The sequence below is a fragment of the Martes martes genome (assembly GCF_963455335.1).
Source record: "Martes martes genome assembly, chromosome: 15".
Taxonomy (NCBI): domain Eukaryota; kingdom Metazoa; phylum Chordata; class Mammalia; order Carnivora; family Mustelidae; genus Martes; species Martes martes.
In genome coordinates this window covers 68,213,005-68,227,529 of record NC_137903.1, presented here as the reverse complement: position 1 = coordinate 68,227,529, position 14,525 = coordinate 68,213,005, and positions in this window count along the sequence as shown.

Below are 14,525 nucleotides of genomic sequence, written 5' to 3'. Positions count from 1 at the left end.
GGTAATTCCTTCTCGAGAAAGGCTGAGTATCCTCTTTTGGCCTGATGTCAGTGGGGAGCCCCCAGAATGATCCTGGAACCAACTCACCCCTCTGAGTGAGTTATTTTTACACTTTCTGGATTGGAACAGATCTCGTTGCACGCTGGCAAGAAAAACAGTGTGTACTCATGGTGTCACTCTCGAGCAGACCGAATCCACTGCAGTATTCTGATAAGACCTGTTGGCTCCATGGACAAGCTACGGGGAAGGCGGGAGGCATAGCTCACTGTGGTGCTTGGATGAAGGTGGTTGCCCCGGATGAGCGAGCAGACGCTGAGCCTGAAATATTGGCTGGAAATTATGGGAAGATTCCATTTTTGCACACTTTCTTTTTTCCCCCTTTTAACTACTGCCTATAATCGGGATATAGCTGCAGCTCTCTGTACAAGGGCTTTGCACACATACTGTGAGGAACCCCATCCCACGTGTCTGCTGCAGAAAGAACACTTTCTTTCCCATCCGTGTTCTCTTCCCAGAAAGAACACTTTCCAGCTTCAGAGTTTAGCTGAGGAAGGTTTTAAAGAGCCTCTGTGTTCCCGGGCTTTCCCCTTGTCCCTCCAGCTTGCCACTCTTTGCATGACCCCACTGTTTTCCTAAGATCTGTGGGGCCCCCACCATTCTGCCACTTGAGGTGAGCCCTGCGAGCTCCCAGTGAGGTTAAAGATGCTTGTATTGGAGACAGCGGGAGAAAGAGTGAGAACCAAGGTTAACGAGAGGGGAGAGGGACGATCAGGAGTGGAGAGAGCACAGAGCACCTACTGTGTGCCGGGACCTGTGCTATGACTTTACGTGTGATTGGCCAGTTCATCTTCCCACAGTTCCAGGATAATCATTTTATGGTTGAAGAAAATGAGGCCGAGAGGGGATTGGTAACTCACCCCAATTTTTACAGATGGTACAAGACACAAAGGGGGCTTGACTTCATCAGTCTGTTTCTTCTAATGATCTGATTCTATTATCCCAGGTCCCAAATGGTCATGGCAGGACTTCAGAGCTGGGACAGATGATCCTGAAATGAGCAGAGGTGCTTGGCATCCACATATTTGGGTCAAAATCCTGGTTCTACCAGTAAACTAAAGGACTAAACCAGTTTTCTGACTTTGGCACAAGTGATGCTTTGGGCCAGATAATTCTTTGCTGTCCTGAACGCCGCAAGATGTTGGGCAGTATCTCTGGTCTCTGTCACTCACTACATGCCAGCAGCACCTCCCTTCCCCACAATGTGACAATCAAGAATGCCTGCAGAGGGGCGCCTGGGTGGCTCAGTGAGTTAAGGCCTCTGCCTTCGGCTCAGGTCATGATCCCAGGGTCCTGGGATCAAGCCCCACATGGGGCTCTCTGCTCAGCAGGGAGCCTGCTTCCCTTCCTCTCTCTCTACCTGCCTCTCTCCTTACTTGTGATCTCTATCTGTCAAATAAATAAATTAAAAAAAAAAAAGAATGCCTACAGACATTGCCAGACATTTCCTGGGGGACAGAATCCTTTCTGGTTGAGAACCATGGAGTTAGACAAAACCTGTTTGATCATCTGTAAGATGGGGGATGATCACAGGACCTGCCCCTCCCCCCACCATGAGATTGCTGTGACTAGATAATGCAAGACTGGATAATGGTCTTGCAAAGCCTTTGTGGATTGCACAGCTTGCCCCAAATGTAGGTTGTCATTGTCATTGTCGCCTCGAAGAAACACTAGCTAGTGGAGCAGAGGGGCTCGTCATGCCAGGCAGCGGAACGAGAGCCCGACTCCGCCAGCAGCCCAGTACTCCTGAGCACTTGAGTGCCAGGAGGAACTCGTTTGGGAATGGTGAAGCTAGGAATGCATGTTTTACCACCCAAGGGCTTCAGTACACCACACAGGTGAGTGCGGATGGCAGAGGTCACCGAGAGAGTGAGTTTGCAGATGTCAGGAGGACAGGGCTGGGCACTTGAGGCAGGGAATGAGGGAGGAGAGTTCCGGAGGTCTGGGAGCAACAGGCAGGAGGAGGAGGCTTCATGGTGGAGAAGGAGGTCTTAAGTGATGTCACTCCAAGCCAAAGTTCCTAGTTTCAAAGTGGCTTTACGAATGCTCAGACCTGGTAGAAACCATGCCACCCAGCAGGGAGAAGGCCCCCGGCACGTATTTATTCTCTTCTACTTGCAGGGCTCCAACGAGTACACTCTGTACACTCTGCAGCAAATTCCAAAAGAAGACAGACTTGGGACAAAATGTAATTCATGGCATGAAGAGACAATGAAGTTTCGCACTGTGCCATGAAGTGACCAACAGCACAACTGAAAGGGAAGCCTCCGGTCGTACACCAGTGCAAAGGGCTTTGGGTCTTCTTCTCTGTTCGTATGTAATAATACTGGGAGTGATGTCTACCAGACCTATTCTACCTGCCTTATCTACCTATCATCTATCTATCCCCTATGTATCAATCTATGTGTGTGTGTGTGTGTGTGTGTACAGAAGTGTCCATAACCCGCTTAGATGCCTTCAGCACCACGGGATCCATTTTTTGCAGCCGTGTGGCTACATCATGCAGCTCATTTCAAGTGGGAATGCCAAAGAATATGTACTTTGATTCAAAATTCTCAGCAGCTATCAAGTGGTTTATTCTAATAAGCTCAGAAAACCAAATTATCCGTACATTCTGAGGTATATGGATTTTAAGCCTTTGACTCCAAGCTTTCTAGAGCCCCATGTGGACTTGTTCTCTCTTAGGCAGGGCATGTTTAACTCTGTTTATTTCACTGAAACCAACAGCAGTGGTGGTTTCCTGAGGCCCGGGGAAGTGGGTTAAATAGTGTCCCCCACACCTTTCTGTCCACCCAAAACCTCAGAATGTGGCCTTAGTTGGAAGAAAAGTCTTTGCAGGTGTGGTCAGTTATAAGGGTCTCAAGGTGAAACCGTCTTGGATTTGGCCAATGACTGGTGTCCCCACAAGAAGAGAGGACACAGACACAGAGAAGAAGGTGATGGAGACGGGGACAGAGACTGCAGTGATGCATCTCAAGCCAAGAAACACCAAGGAGCACCAAGGATTGCCAGGAGCCAACAGAAGCTCTGCAGAAGCAAGGAAGTGTCCCTGCCCGGAGCCTCCAAGGGAGCATGGCTATGATGACGCCTCGATGTCAGAGTTCCAGCCTCTAGAAGGGTGAGATGACAAATTTCCATGGTGTTAAGCCCCCATGTTTGTGGTTGTTTACTGGAGCAGTCCCAGGAAAAACGCCTCTAAGTTCTAGGAGTTCTGCCACTGCGGTGAGAATTGCCCCCCTTGCACTCCTGCATGAGAAACCATCGCCACCAGCCTTCTCAGTTTCCCTCAAGCGCCTCCTTCTTCCTCTCTGACAGCACCGCACCTGCTCTGAGTGGCCCTTCCACATCGTCACTTGGATGCAACATCACAGTGTTGATCTCCTGAGCAGCTGCTGAGCTGAGGGACTGTGTGGGGTAATGAGCCCTGGAGGCGAGAGGCACTGCTGTCAAAGGGGAGTGAGCGGGAGCGAAGGGGTCCTCCCTTTCGTTGAGAGCTCTGAGGTACATTTCTCCTTGCAAACGTTTTGGAGAAGTCCAGGCTCCCAGGGAACATGCCTGCCCGTGCTTCATCTCGTCTAATCCCACCTCACCTCACCTTACCTCACCTCATCCCACCTCACCTCACCTCATCCCACCTCACCTCACCTCACCTCATCCCACCTCAGCTCATCTCATCTCATCTCATCCTCACTCAGGTTTGCATCCCCTGTGAACTAAAAGTTTTATTGCTTACCTCAGGCTCTGAGTTTTAGCCAACCCTGGGAAGACATGGTGGCATAACCAGAGAAAATTAATGAATGTCTCTGTGCTTTGGTTTCTTCCTTTGTAAAATGGGAAAATTAATAGTTCCTGCCTCGTACAATTAGCATGAGAACCAAATACGTCGGCAGATGTAAAGCCCTGGAAAGCCGTTAGGCACGTAATAAGAGGTAAGCGACGCTAACCATTCCAGGCTGTCAGGAGATTCGGGTTTTGATACGAAGCTAGTAAGAATCCTCCATTAAACTTCAACCTTTGAGGAACAATATGATAATTATATAAATATCTTACTTCAAAGACATCAGCAAAAACAGAAAACAAAATCAAACTGGAAGACAAGAGATGGAAAGCTAGCGTGTGGGGAAGAGCTATTAGCGGAAAGGACCTGAGAGAGCAAATCCTGTTTTTACTAAGTCTCAGTTCATAAATTTAAAAAAAAATACTGATTATCATAACGGAGGAAAAAATAGTTTCCTGTTCCTTTTCACAAAAGCAAAGGGTACTTGGCTTAACCGTGCGAGCAAGGCTGTCAGCCGCAACCGCTACACGGACGGAACGAAGCCGCCACCCGCACAGCTCCGCACCGGACACAGGACCAGGCTCTTCGTGTTCACCATGTTTGATCCTCACGACAACCCTCGGGATGGGACTGGACACACTGCAGAGATGAGGAAAGAGACTCACAGGAAGGAGCTAGGAAATCACCCCCGGTCCCACCGTCGGGTCGGAGAGCACACAGGATTTGAACTCCGAACTCTGACTTCAAAGTTCCGCGGTCTAGACACGAAACCAGATGCCGACTCAAGGATGGGAAAGTGCCCAAGGAGTGGGGTCTGAAATGTTAATTTCCCCGTAAACATAATCTACTTGCTCCAGCCACGCGGACACCTTGCCCATGGGACTGCATAGTTCTGGAAGCAGGTCCTCGAACAGCAGACCATCCCCAGCACTGACCCTGTCAATGCCACCCCCCAGCAATGGTGTCCCACGGCCTGCAGGGGTCCCTCCTTGTCTCTGCCTTGGTTTGCCTTCAGGACGTAGGAACCCCCTGTCCTGGCCTGGTGATGATGGCTTAGCCTGTGTGTGTGTCAGGGAAAGGCCAGTAACTTTCCTGACAATAAGAACCGGCATTTTCCCGTGGCTAATCAGAAAGGAACGAAGAGCTGTAACGCTGGTACATCCCTCCGCGCTCCTGGGATAAAGGACATTATATAAGCATTACTCTTGCGGTTGGAAAGAAGAGCTAATACAGGATTTTCAGGGCTGAGTGGAGGCTCTCGTCAGGGTCACGGGCGCAGCCTCGGCTGCTTTCCTTTCGTGGCTGACGTCAGCATGGCTCGGCTCGCCCGCAAGTCAGCTCGCCAGACGGCAGTCGGACGGACGGACGGTGCCAAGGACAAGAGCGTTTCCCCGGGGGTGTGTCCTCAGCATGTACTCACATTCCTTAAAAGGCGGATATGACACGAGAAAGTACCTCGTGTTAGGAGGAAAGGGTTCATATCTCCAACATTCGACCTTTCTGTCTAGAATGTACTATGGAGGGGAGCCTGGGTGGCTCAGGCAGTTGAGTAACTGACTCCTGGTTTTGGCTCAGGTCATGATCTCAGCCCCTGTCGGGCTCCGTGCTGAGCACAGAGTCTGCTTAAGACTCCCCCCACGGCCATCCTTTCCCCCACTCACGTGTGTGCATTCTCTCTTGAACAAACAAGCCAACAACAGAATGTACTATGGCGTAGACAAGTACCTCGAATGACTGGAGGACTTCAGGGTCTCGGATTTCTAGAGTGACTTTGTTGAATTGTTTATGAATAACCATTCGTGAGCTGAGTTGGGGTTGTGTGAATGCTACACCTGGATCTGGAAAAGGTATTCCCTCCGACAATACGCCGTCCTTCCGTCCAGCAATGTACTACGCTCGCACGTTCACTAAAGCAAAAGCATGTGTTAAAGCTTGTCAGGGGCCTTGGATAATTCACCCAGCCTCGCAGAGCCTCCATTTCCTCACATGTTACAGAAGGGGATGGCCTTGGATGAGAGGCCCTTTCCAATCTGGAAAGTATTAAAATAGAATCTCAAAAAAATAAATATTTTGTGTAGTGTTGACAAAGCTTCTGTCTCTAAAACTTTGAAGTCACCATTAACTTATTGATTATGGAAAATAATCAGTGACTGAGAAGACAGGAGATGTCATCTGGTCGTCTCCCCCTGCTTCTTCCCCAGAGCTGTATGATTCGGCCACACGGATGACTACCAGTTCTCTAAAACCACCGTGATCGTTCTTACGCGATGGCCTTTGTGATGTCCCGCGGTGGCCCAGGAAGGCCTCTCCATCTCCCCTTCCCACTTGGTGAAGCTCTCTGGAGAAGCCCTCCCGGACCCTCCCATCTGGACAACGCACCCTGGGCATTCCTGTTCCGAGTGCCCCGATGACGCCACGTCCCGAACTCGAGTGTGCTTGCTTGCTTGCTTGCTTTTCAGACGCTTCCAGATCGTAAGGTGGAAGTTTTACGTTATTCAGCCTTACATCCGCTTCTCACAGAGCAGCTGGCCCAGGGATAGGTGCCCGATAAATCCGCAGGTCGCTGTTAGAGAATACGGGGTTTCCGTCACACAGCGTTGTGTAAGAGGTTAGTCCCTCTGAGTGAGATTGTCACACTGCAGTTGTCAGTTGGTTCTCTGAGAGCCGCTGTCCTCTGAGATCCACCCCATAAATCACCAGCATGGCACGGCTACCTGACAGGCGTTTGGACATTCACCCCATGACCTGCTGAGAAACATGCTGTTCTCGCCTCTCTGAGACGGAGAAGGAAGCACATTCTGCAGGTCTCCCCCAGGCCATGCAATCCTGGGGCCCTTCCTCGCCTCCTCTGTAGAGCTGGGCTGTGAAAGGGGCCTCCCACGGGGTCTGCTCCAGCACCTCAGTGAGGAACCGTGAAAGGGAAGTCCAACACACGCTCCCCAAGTCCCACAAAGAATAGAAGACCCCGATTCCAAACTAGGAAGAAAGGGACCATCTACGAATTCGGACTGTGCGTCCCTCCAAAGAACCGCCCGAGGAGGCGGGGGTCAGTATGGGAGCGTGGGGCGCCTCACGGGGAGCCGATCTCCATCACCCACGACAAATCCATCCCCACTGACTCTGTCTCATGACTCTCTGACGTGAACCAAGGTTCTTCGCTGAGTGTGAGTTCTTTCATGTGTAACGTAGAGAGTGTGGTACGAATTTTGGGAGGCGATGGTGCGAATTAACTACTCCCATTTCTTTCCCATTGTCAGTGGGTAATTCAACCTACAATATTCCAGCTAACGACAGGAAGCCAACTCGATGGAAGGGATCTAGGATTTTCTCAAATTTGTCTTTTGGTCCTGGGTTGGAGAAAGGAAGGAGGCAAAGGGACAGTCATGGTTAAAAGCCTGGAGGTAGGACGCCTGGGTGCTCAGTGGGGTGAGCCTCTGCCTTCAGCTCAGGTCATGATCTCCGGGTCCTGGGATCGAGCCCCACGTCAGGCTGACCGGTAATTTAGCTTAACCCTTCAAACCCAGCTTTGCTTCCTCCCAACGGCTCATGACAAAGCAGTTTACACGTTGCACGTGCAGAGGAAGCATTTCGTGGTGGGTGGCTCACAGCTAGTATATGTGGACTCTGCAGCTTGTAGTAGCTGTCTGGACAGGCAGGGGTCCCGGGGCCAGAGCTGGAGGGCGGTGGAGACCAGTGGAGGGGAGCACGGAGTACAAAATTCACCCCTTAGGTTTCCACTCCCACCACTTCCTCCTTATCTGTGAAATTTTATCTTCTCTGTTATTATCCAACAGACTGTTTTGCAAAGGCCTGATGCCTGAAAGACCTGTTGGATGAGAGCCGTGGATGGGGTTTCAGGTGTCACGGCAGATGTGGGAGTACTTTTCCATGAAACTAAAGCAGACAGCATCTCCCCAAAGGAGCGTCATCAAAGGAGACCAAGCATGTGAGCGGGATGCAGGTCTAGAGAAAGGGAGGGGGGACTGTTGGTTCAAGGACCTGTGCAGCCCCTGTCCTAAATCAGAACCGAACAGGAGGCAATGCAGGGTTTCCCTGATCTGGTCCCGGCTCCCCATCAATGTTCACGGGCCATTTACAAGTTATGGTGGAAATGATCTCTTAAAAGCTAAATTTAGTATCTGTTGTTTGCCTGAAAGGCCCGGGGGGATACTGGGGCTGGTGGGGATGGTTTTAATTCTTACGTTCCTGGCAGTCCATGCCCGAGGTCGGCCCTACACTCCTGGAGAAGTTAGGCAGGTCGTTTACCCTTCAGGTTTGGGAAGGGGCGGGCAGGTGCCCACCTGTTAGAATGAGGGTTGATGTAGTTTTCCTCCAACAGTGATTCTCAACATTTGGAAGATCATAGGCAAGTTGGAGAATCTGGTGAAAATACTGAAATTTCTTTCCAGAAAAGAACATGCACATTAGACTTTTAACATACATTTCTGGGGAATTTGTGGGCACTCTGAATCCGTCCACAGACTGCGGGTCCCCGCTGTAAAGGACACTCTCCGGGTACTGTCTTCCCTCGTCTAATGTTATAGGGCCACGAACTCATTACAGGAGGGAGTAAACCACACGGGCATTACTCCTGCCCTCAAGACATTAATTTTAGATTCAATATTTCAGAGAGGATCAGGTTAAAATTTGAGAATCTGGTATTTCTTGCTTTTCCACCCATAGAATAGTACAAATTTTTAATCAAACAGGTTCAGATTATAAGCCTTAGTTTTCTTTCTGTATATTTGTAAACTAAATTAAATTTTCCTAATGAATTAACCTTCCTACTTGCATTATGATTTGAAAGAATTCCCATGGGAAAAAATATTTTGATCCCCGACTATGAATATAAGCAAAGAAAATAATCATATTTTGATGAAAACTAATATTCTGTGAAAGCCCTTTGGCCGAATTTGGTTGAAGGAACCACCCCATGTGACCACTGTCTTAAAATGCCAGGAAAACAGACTTAAGGAGTGACCACTTGATGAAGCACGGTGTTCACATGATCACAAATTCCCTTGTAAAAATCTGCTTAGTGACCTGGGGCATTTCAAGATTCCATCCGACAGGTCAAACAGGAGATAAGTCGGGTGGGAGGTGGGAGATGACAAGCCCTGGAGATTCCAGCAGAGGGGAGAATGTCAAGAAAATGTCAGAGTCATGGCATGGCTAAAGTCTCTATTTGGAGGAAAAAGCATTAGGTATCTTAGCACCTTTCAAATCACTTCATTTTTTCCTACGTAGACATTTGTTCAGACTGTCTTATTATTCGCTTGCTTATTCCCAATGCCTAAGTCAACGTCTGGCCCATTTCTTCCCGCAGATTCTCCTCTCCCACCTTCTGGCAAAACTGTCAGAGTAGGAAGCAAAACTCTGTGTCCGTGCCTCTTCTCCCAGAGCGGTGTCCGCAGTCCCGTTAGATTCAGCCCCCGAGGTCCAGGTGCTCTGCGCCCAACCCGCCCTTCTTCACACTGTAAGTATTTCTGGAATGATTAAGGCTTCAGCGGGATTATGGTCATTACTAGAATGTGAAATGCGGTCTCTCAGTTTAATGTTCCAGAACTCGCTGAGGCTGGGACATTGAGGAAGCCAAGGATGGGATGAGCAAGGAGAAGCGTCTACTGACTTGCATGAGGGAAGGAGGGAGACCCCAAGAAACGAGCGAGGGCCTCCACGCCCAGGCGGGATGTGGTGGGTGGAGAGGGCTCCCGGAGCAAGGGGGGTGCTGGGAGAGCAGCACACACGGAACGGGGCAATCTGCCTTCTTTGTAGCATCGCCCCACAGGATTCTGACCGGTTAACAAGACATTGTATGTGTCACTCTTGTCTGAATGTGGCAGCTATTTTATTTGGAAAACTTTGCACATGGTAGGCAGTAAAAATATTTGTGGAATGAATGAAATTATCACCAACACCCCAGAGCCATATGATAACGAAGTTAAAAATCCTTCTTGTTAAAATGCGGTTCTAAAGCTGAGGTCCCCTTGGAGCTGGCCGACTGACTTCTGTCGGCACCAGCATGACCATCTGGCAGAAATAAATGCCTTTAAGGTCATTCTCCGTAATTCTGCATCCCGCGGTCCTTCCTAGTCGTGGCGTCTCTGAATTCCACGCTGACACACACATGCACGCGTACACACAATTTTTTTTGTTTGCTCTTCATTATGACCACACCGATAATAGAACAGTTCGCGGACCGGACCCCACGTGCGGTTCACGGCGCTCCCACTCTACAGACGCGGCAGCTGACGTCCAGGGGCCCGAAGGCGGCTGGGGCAGTAAGCCGGGCAAAGCAAGCCCGTCGCCAGCTGTGGCTCAGTCGGGACCCCGGCGTCCTGGGCCGAGCGGTTCGTGCTGGGCTAGAAGAGGGCATTCAGTCAGGGTCGAGGGCAAGCGAGAAACAGGTCACCCCTTAACTGCAAATTACAGTAGCGCTGAAGGTTCCCGAGTAACAGAAAACGTGGAGGCTCCGGTGTCGCGCTCGCTCCCTTTAGTCTGGAATCGGGAGGCCGTCACTCTCCACCAGCCGTGCCCCGAGAGCCTGCAGGTCAGGAGGCAGCACACAAGGAGGCCATCTGCCAGGCGGGGACTGCTCTGTGCCCTGCTCAAAACCGTGGGTGCCGTCGGGAACGCCTGAAGCTCGCAAGAGGCCTTGAGAGGCGGGTGATTCCCCTTCCACCCGTGCCCGCGCCCCGTAGGCCTCTCCAGGCCCCCCAGCGGCTTGCTGCCCGGGCTGGGAGCGCGGCGGCGGGGCCCCACGCCGGGAGGTGACCTGGCCCCAGGCAGTCCCTGTCCTCACGGCCTCATTCTTCTGAGGCGGCCGGGTGGAAACCGCCAGCGCCAGCCGGTGAGCTCGAGCCACGCCGCCTTCCCACAGAGCCGGAGCGAGGCTGGGCCTGGCCTGCACGGGGCACAGCCGACCGGCCCGGGCTGCTCTCGGTCCCCCCCGCCCCGGGGAGCGACCCGGCTGTCCGAGTCCCAGCCGTTCCAGAAGACGCAGGTCAAAAGTGGGGTTCCACCATATGGTAACCGTGTCGTCCCATCTCAGCTCTCTCAGGTCGCCGTGACGACGGGCACAACGTCCCCGTTCCCAGTCGGGCGCCGGGCCTCCCGTCGGGGAAGCCGTGGAGGCGGCGGGTGCGACACCCACAACCGGTCTGCGGGGCTGTGAGGAGGCAGGAGCTGCCCGCTCGCCCCGGGGTCCCCGCAGGATGCTCGCGAGGGGGGCAAGGCGCCCCCTCCTCCAGCCCAGCACGGGTCCTGGCCCCACTGCGCCCCGGAGCGGGGGCAGGCCCCGCGCCCCCTCCTCCCGGGCCGCGACCCTCCGCAGCGCAGCGACACCGGCTGTGCCGGGATCACCGGCTTTCGCAGCAGTCTAGGCCGGAGGCAGAATTCGCCTGGAACTCTTCTCTGAGACCCCACACGCGTCCTCCAAAGGCCCCTTCTGCCTCCCGACCTCACAGCCCGTTCTCAGCCGCAGACCGGGATGCCTGCCCGCCAGCGAGTGCAAAGAACTGGGCTCTGGAACAAGTCAGGCAGGTCCCAGATCCTGTCACGTAACTGCTGTGTGGCCTCGGCAAGTCACTTCACCTCTCAGCCTTGTGCTAACACGTACCCCTCAGAGTCCAGGTGAAAACGGTGATCACGTTTATGACAACGTTGGCCTGACCGTGAGGCGAACAGTGGATTCTTGGTGACGCGTCACTGTTCGAACCGTTCCCACCGCTTCGCTGGCGAGCGGCTCAGGGGCATGTCTGTGCCTCCGTTTCCTCCCCCGCAGAATAGAAATAACCCGGGTCGCCTGCCTGTCTCATCCATTCTTACAAAAGCTTCATAAGATGCTGTGCCTGATTACTGTAAAGGACAGTGGCTCAGGGAGGAACGTTCTGGCCACTGAGATGACATCCAGGGCCGTTCCGGAACGTGTAACCTCTTTTCTCCGGCGCTGATTGTTCTTTACGAGGATCAGGGAAGTCATTGTCCCATCTTCCCCTTTGGCCCCCCACGCCGAGGACTGCGGGAAGCCGAACCACTGGGAACGAGCCACGGAGCGAATGGAGCCCTTCGCTCGCACTGGCAGGTGCCCCAGGGCCGCCCCAACCCTCATTACCCACGATCCTAACTGTCTCCCCCGCCGCGGGCAAAAGGAACCTGGACGAGCTGGAATAAGACAGAGCGGGGGGCGGCGGCACCAGGCGCGAGACGGAGAGTGACTCTCCAGGGTCCAGACAAAGGAAGCGGAGAAACGCCGCGAGCGCCCACCGGACCGCAGGCTCCGAGAAGCCGGGCCCTGCGGGATTTCGCTCACCGACCCACGGCGGCCTGAGGGGAAGCCGAGAGGCACCGCCGGCCCCACCGCGGGACGAGGCACACGCTTCCCCGCCGCCGAGCGCGCGGGCCGCGGCCGCCCCCAGCTCAGTGCCGCCCCAGGAAGGGCCTCGGAGGCAGCCGGCTCCTCGCCCCGAGTCCGCGGCTGCAGCGTGAGGCCTGGCCAGCGCCCCGGCGGGAAGGACGGGCCGTCGCCTTCCGTCGGGCCGGCTCCGGAGGCCCACCCTTGGCTTCCGAGCACCGCGGGGCCGCGGGGCCTTGGCTGACAGAATCAGCCTCGGCCCAGGTCTGCTTCCCGACGCCCAGACGCCGAGCCTGAAAGCGCTCCTCGGCACACCTGCCCGCGCATCTGGACTTCAGTCTGTCTCCCGGCGAGCTCAAGCGAAGACGCGCGTCGCAGGACTCACGGAGTGATTGTGGAAGGCCGGACGCGCGGGAGAGAGGCTGAGCTGCCTGTAGAGTCTTGTCTTGTCCATTTAATCTAACGTCGCTCAGGGGAGGAGCCGGAACGGGGACCATGACCCCTTTCCATAGTTTCATGGGTCACTGTTTCATAAGACAGAGGATGGCCTCCGATTAATGATGCTGCCATAATGCATTATTTCTTTGAAAGACAGGCTTTTGAATCATCGCTGTAGGGCACCGTCAACAAAAAAGTCCAAAGTGACCACGATCCCATAACCATCAGTTGACAAACTTTAAAAATCCTTTCAAACTAGAGATGCTTTGCCACGTGGGAAATCCAATCGGCCTAACAATTTTCAAAGGGACATTAAATTCTCCAATCGGCCTAACAATTTTCAAAGGGACATTAAATTCTCATTAATTTTCCTCTGGACAAATTAAGCAGAAGGAGAGAGGGCAGTCTGGGCATGACGCGGTGTACATCAGGCCAGGTTCAAATTACATTAGTGTAAGTGGATCAGGACTGTGTGAATTAAATTACTCTTTGGATGCTGTGGGTGTAATCATTAGGGCCTCACCTGGCAGATGGGGAATGCTGGCTTCACAGCCCAAACACCACCGAGCTCACACTCCCATTGTTTTCAAGATGTTGCTGAACGACAGTAGTTGGCTCTTTGGGTGAGAGTCTCCCTACCCTACTTACCATTTTCTTTTCACAGGCAATCCTTGGTACATCATCATTTCTGGTACAGGATCATTTCTGGTCAGGACACAGCATGATACACGGAAGATGGAGAAGAAGAAAAATCCCTTTTACCACCGCCCTCACCCTTAATGTATGGCCCTGTGGACTCCAAATCACGCTTCTCCTTCATTATTCTCACCCTGGGCTGAGTGGGCAGCAGATCTGCCTGGAAATGACCAGTTTGTAGTTTTTTAAAGATTTCGGGACATTTTGAAATGTCCCAAGGGAGTCTGCTAACAAAACTTGTAATAACTGCCAGTGGTTAAGTGCCAGGCAAGATCTCTTTGTTCTAGGCACTGTGGTTCATTATTCTTAAATCTGCGTGGGAGTCAAACATGTAGCTAAGTATTATTTATTTATGTTTTACAAATGACAAAACAACTTCAGGAAAGCAAATAGATTACCCGAGGTTGCACAATAATTAAGAGAGCAGACCTTGGATTCAAACCCAGGAATAGATTAACAGGCATGATTAGGACATTCTGCTCCTTTATTTTTTATAAGCAATTTCAGCTTGTTGAAAACAAATTAAATACAGGAATCCAAAAGGAGAGTAAGTTTCTAAACCACCAGCTATCCTGGAAACGATCAGCTCATTCCTGGTGACTACCCTGGTGACTACCCGTGTTGTAGGAACCTACTCAATTAAGGAGGGTAAAAAAAGCCAGAATGCTAAAGGATCACCTGTTCTCAACAAAAGAATACACTAGGTTAAAAGGAAAAAAAAAGAAAAGAAGAAGAAGAGGACTCCACAAAGAGGATCTATAAGGAAAATTATCTGCCTTATACTTAGCCATAGATGGAGAAGGAAAAAATATTGTTTCCCAAGAATTTTTAACTGAAAGCTGGCCTTCTTAAAGGTTTCATACCTAATTTATATTACCTATGTAATTTTAAAAAAAACCTTCACACTGAAATTTTATTTTTAGGTGGTATTCCATCAGCAGCCCTCCCCCCGCCATCCTCCGGCTAAAGCAAAACAAGTTCTTTATGGAAGAATATATTTTCAGCAGGACCCCTTTCCCATAAAGTTAAATCAAACAATAATTCACCCAAAAAGCATGGATGAAACGTGGTGCCATGAATGAGAGCCAGCAGAAAGATTGTGCACTCAGACCCACCAGGACTTCAGATACTGGATTTATTAGTAGCAGTTTATAAAATGTGTATATTTGATGTGTTTAAATACGTAAAAGGAGTGCCAGAAGT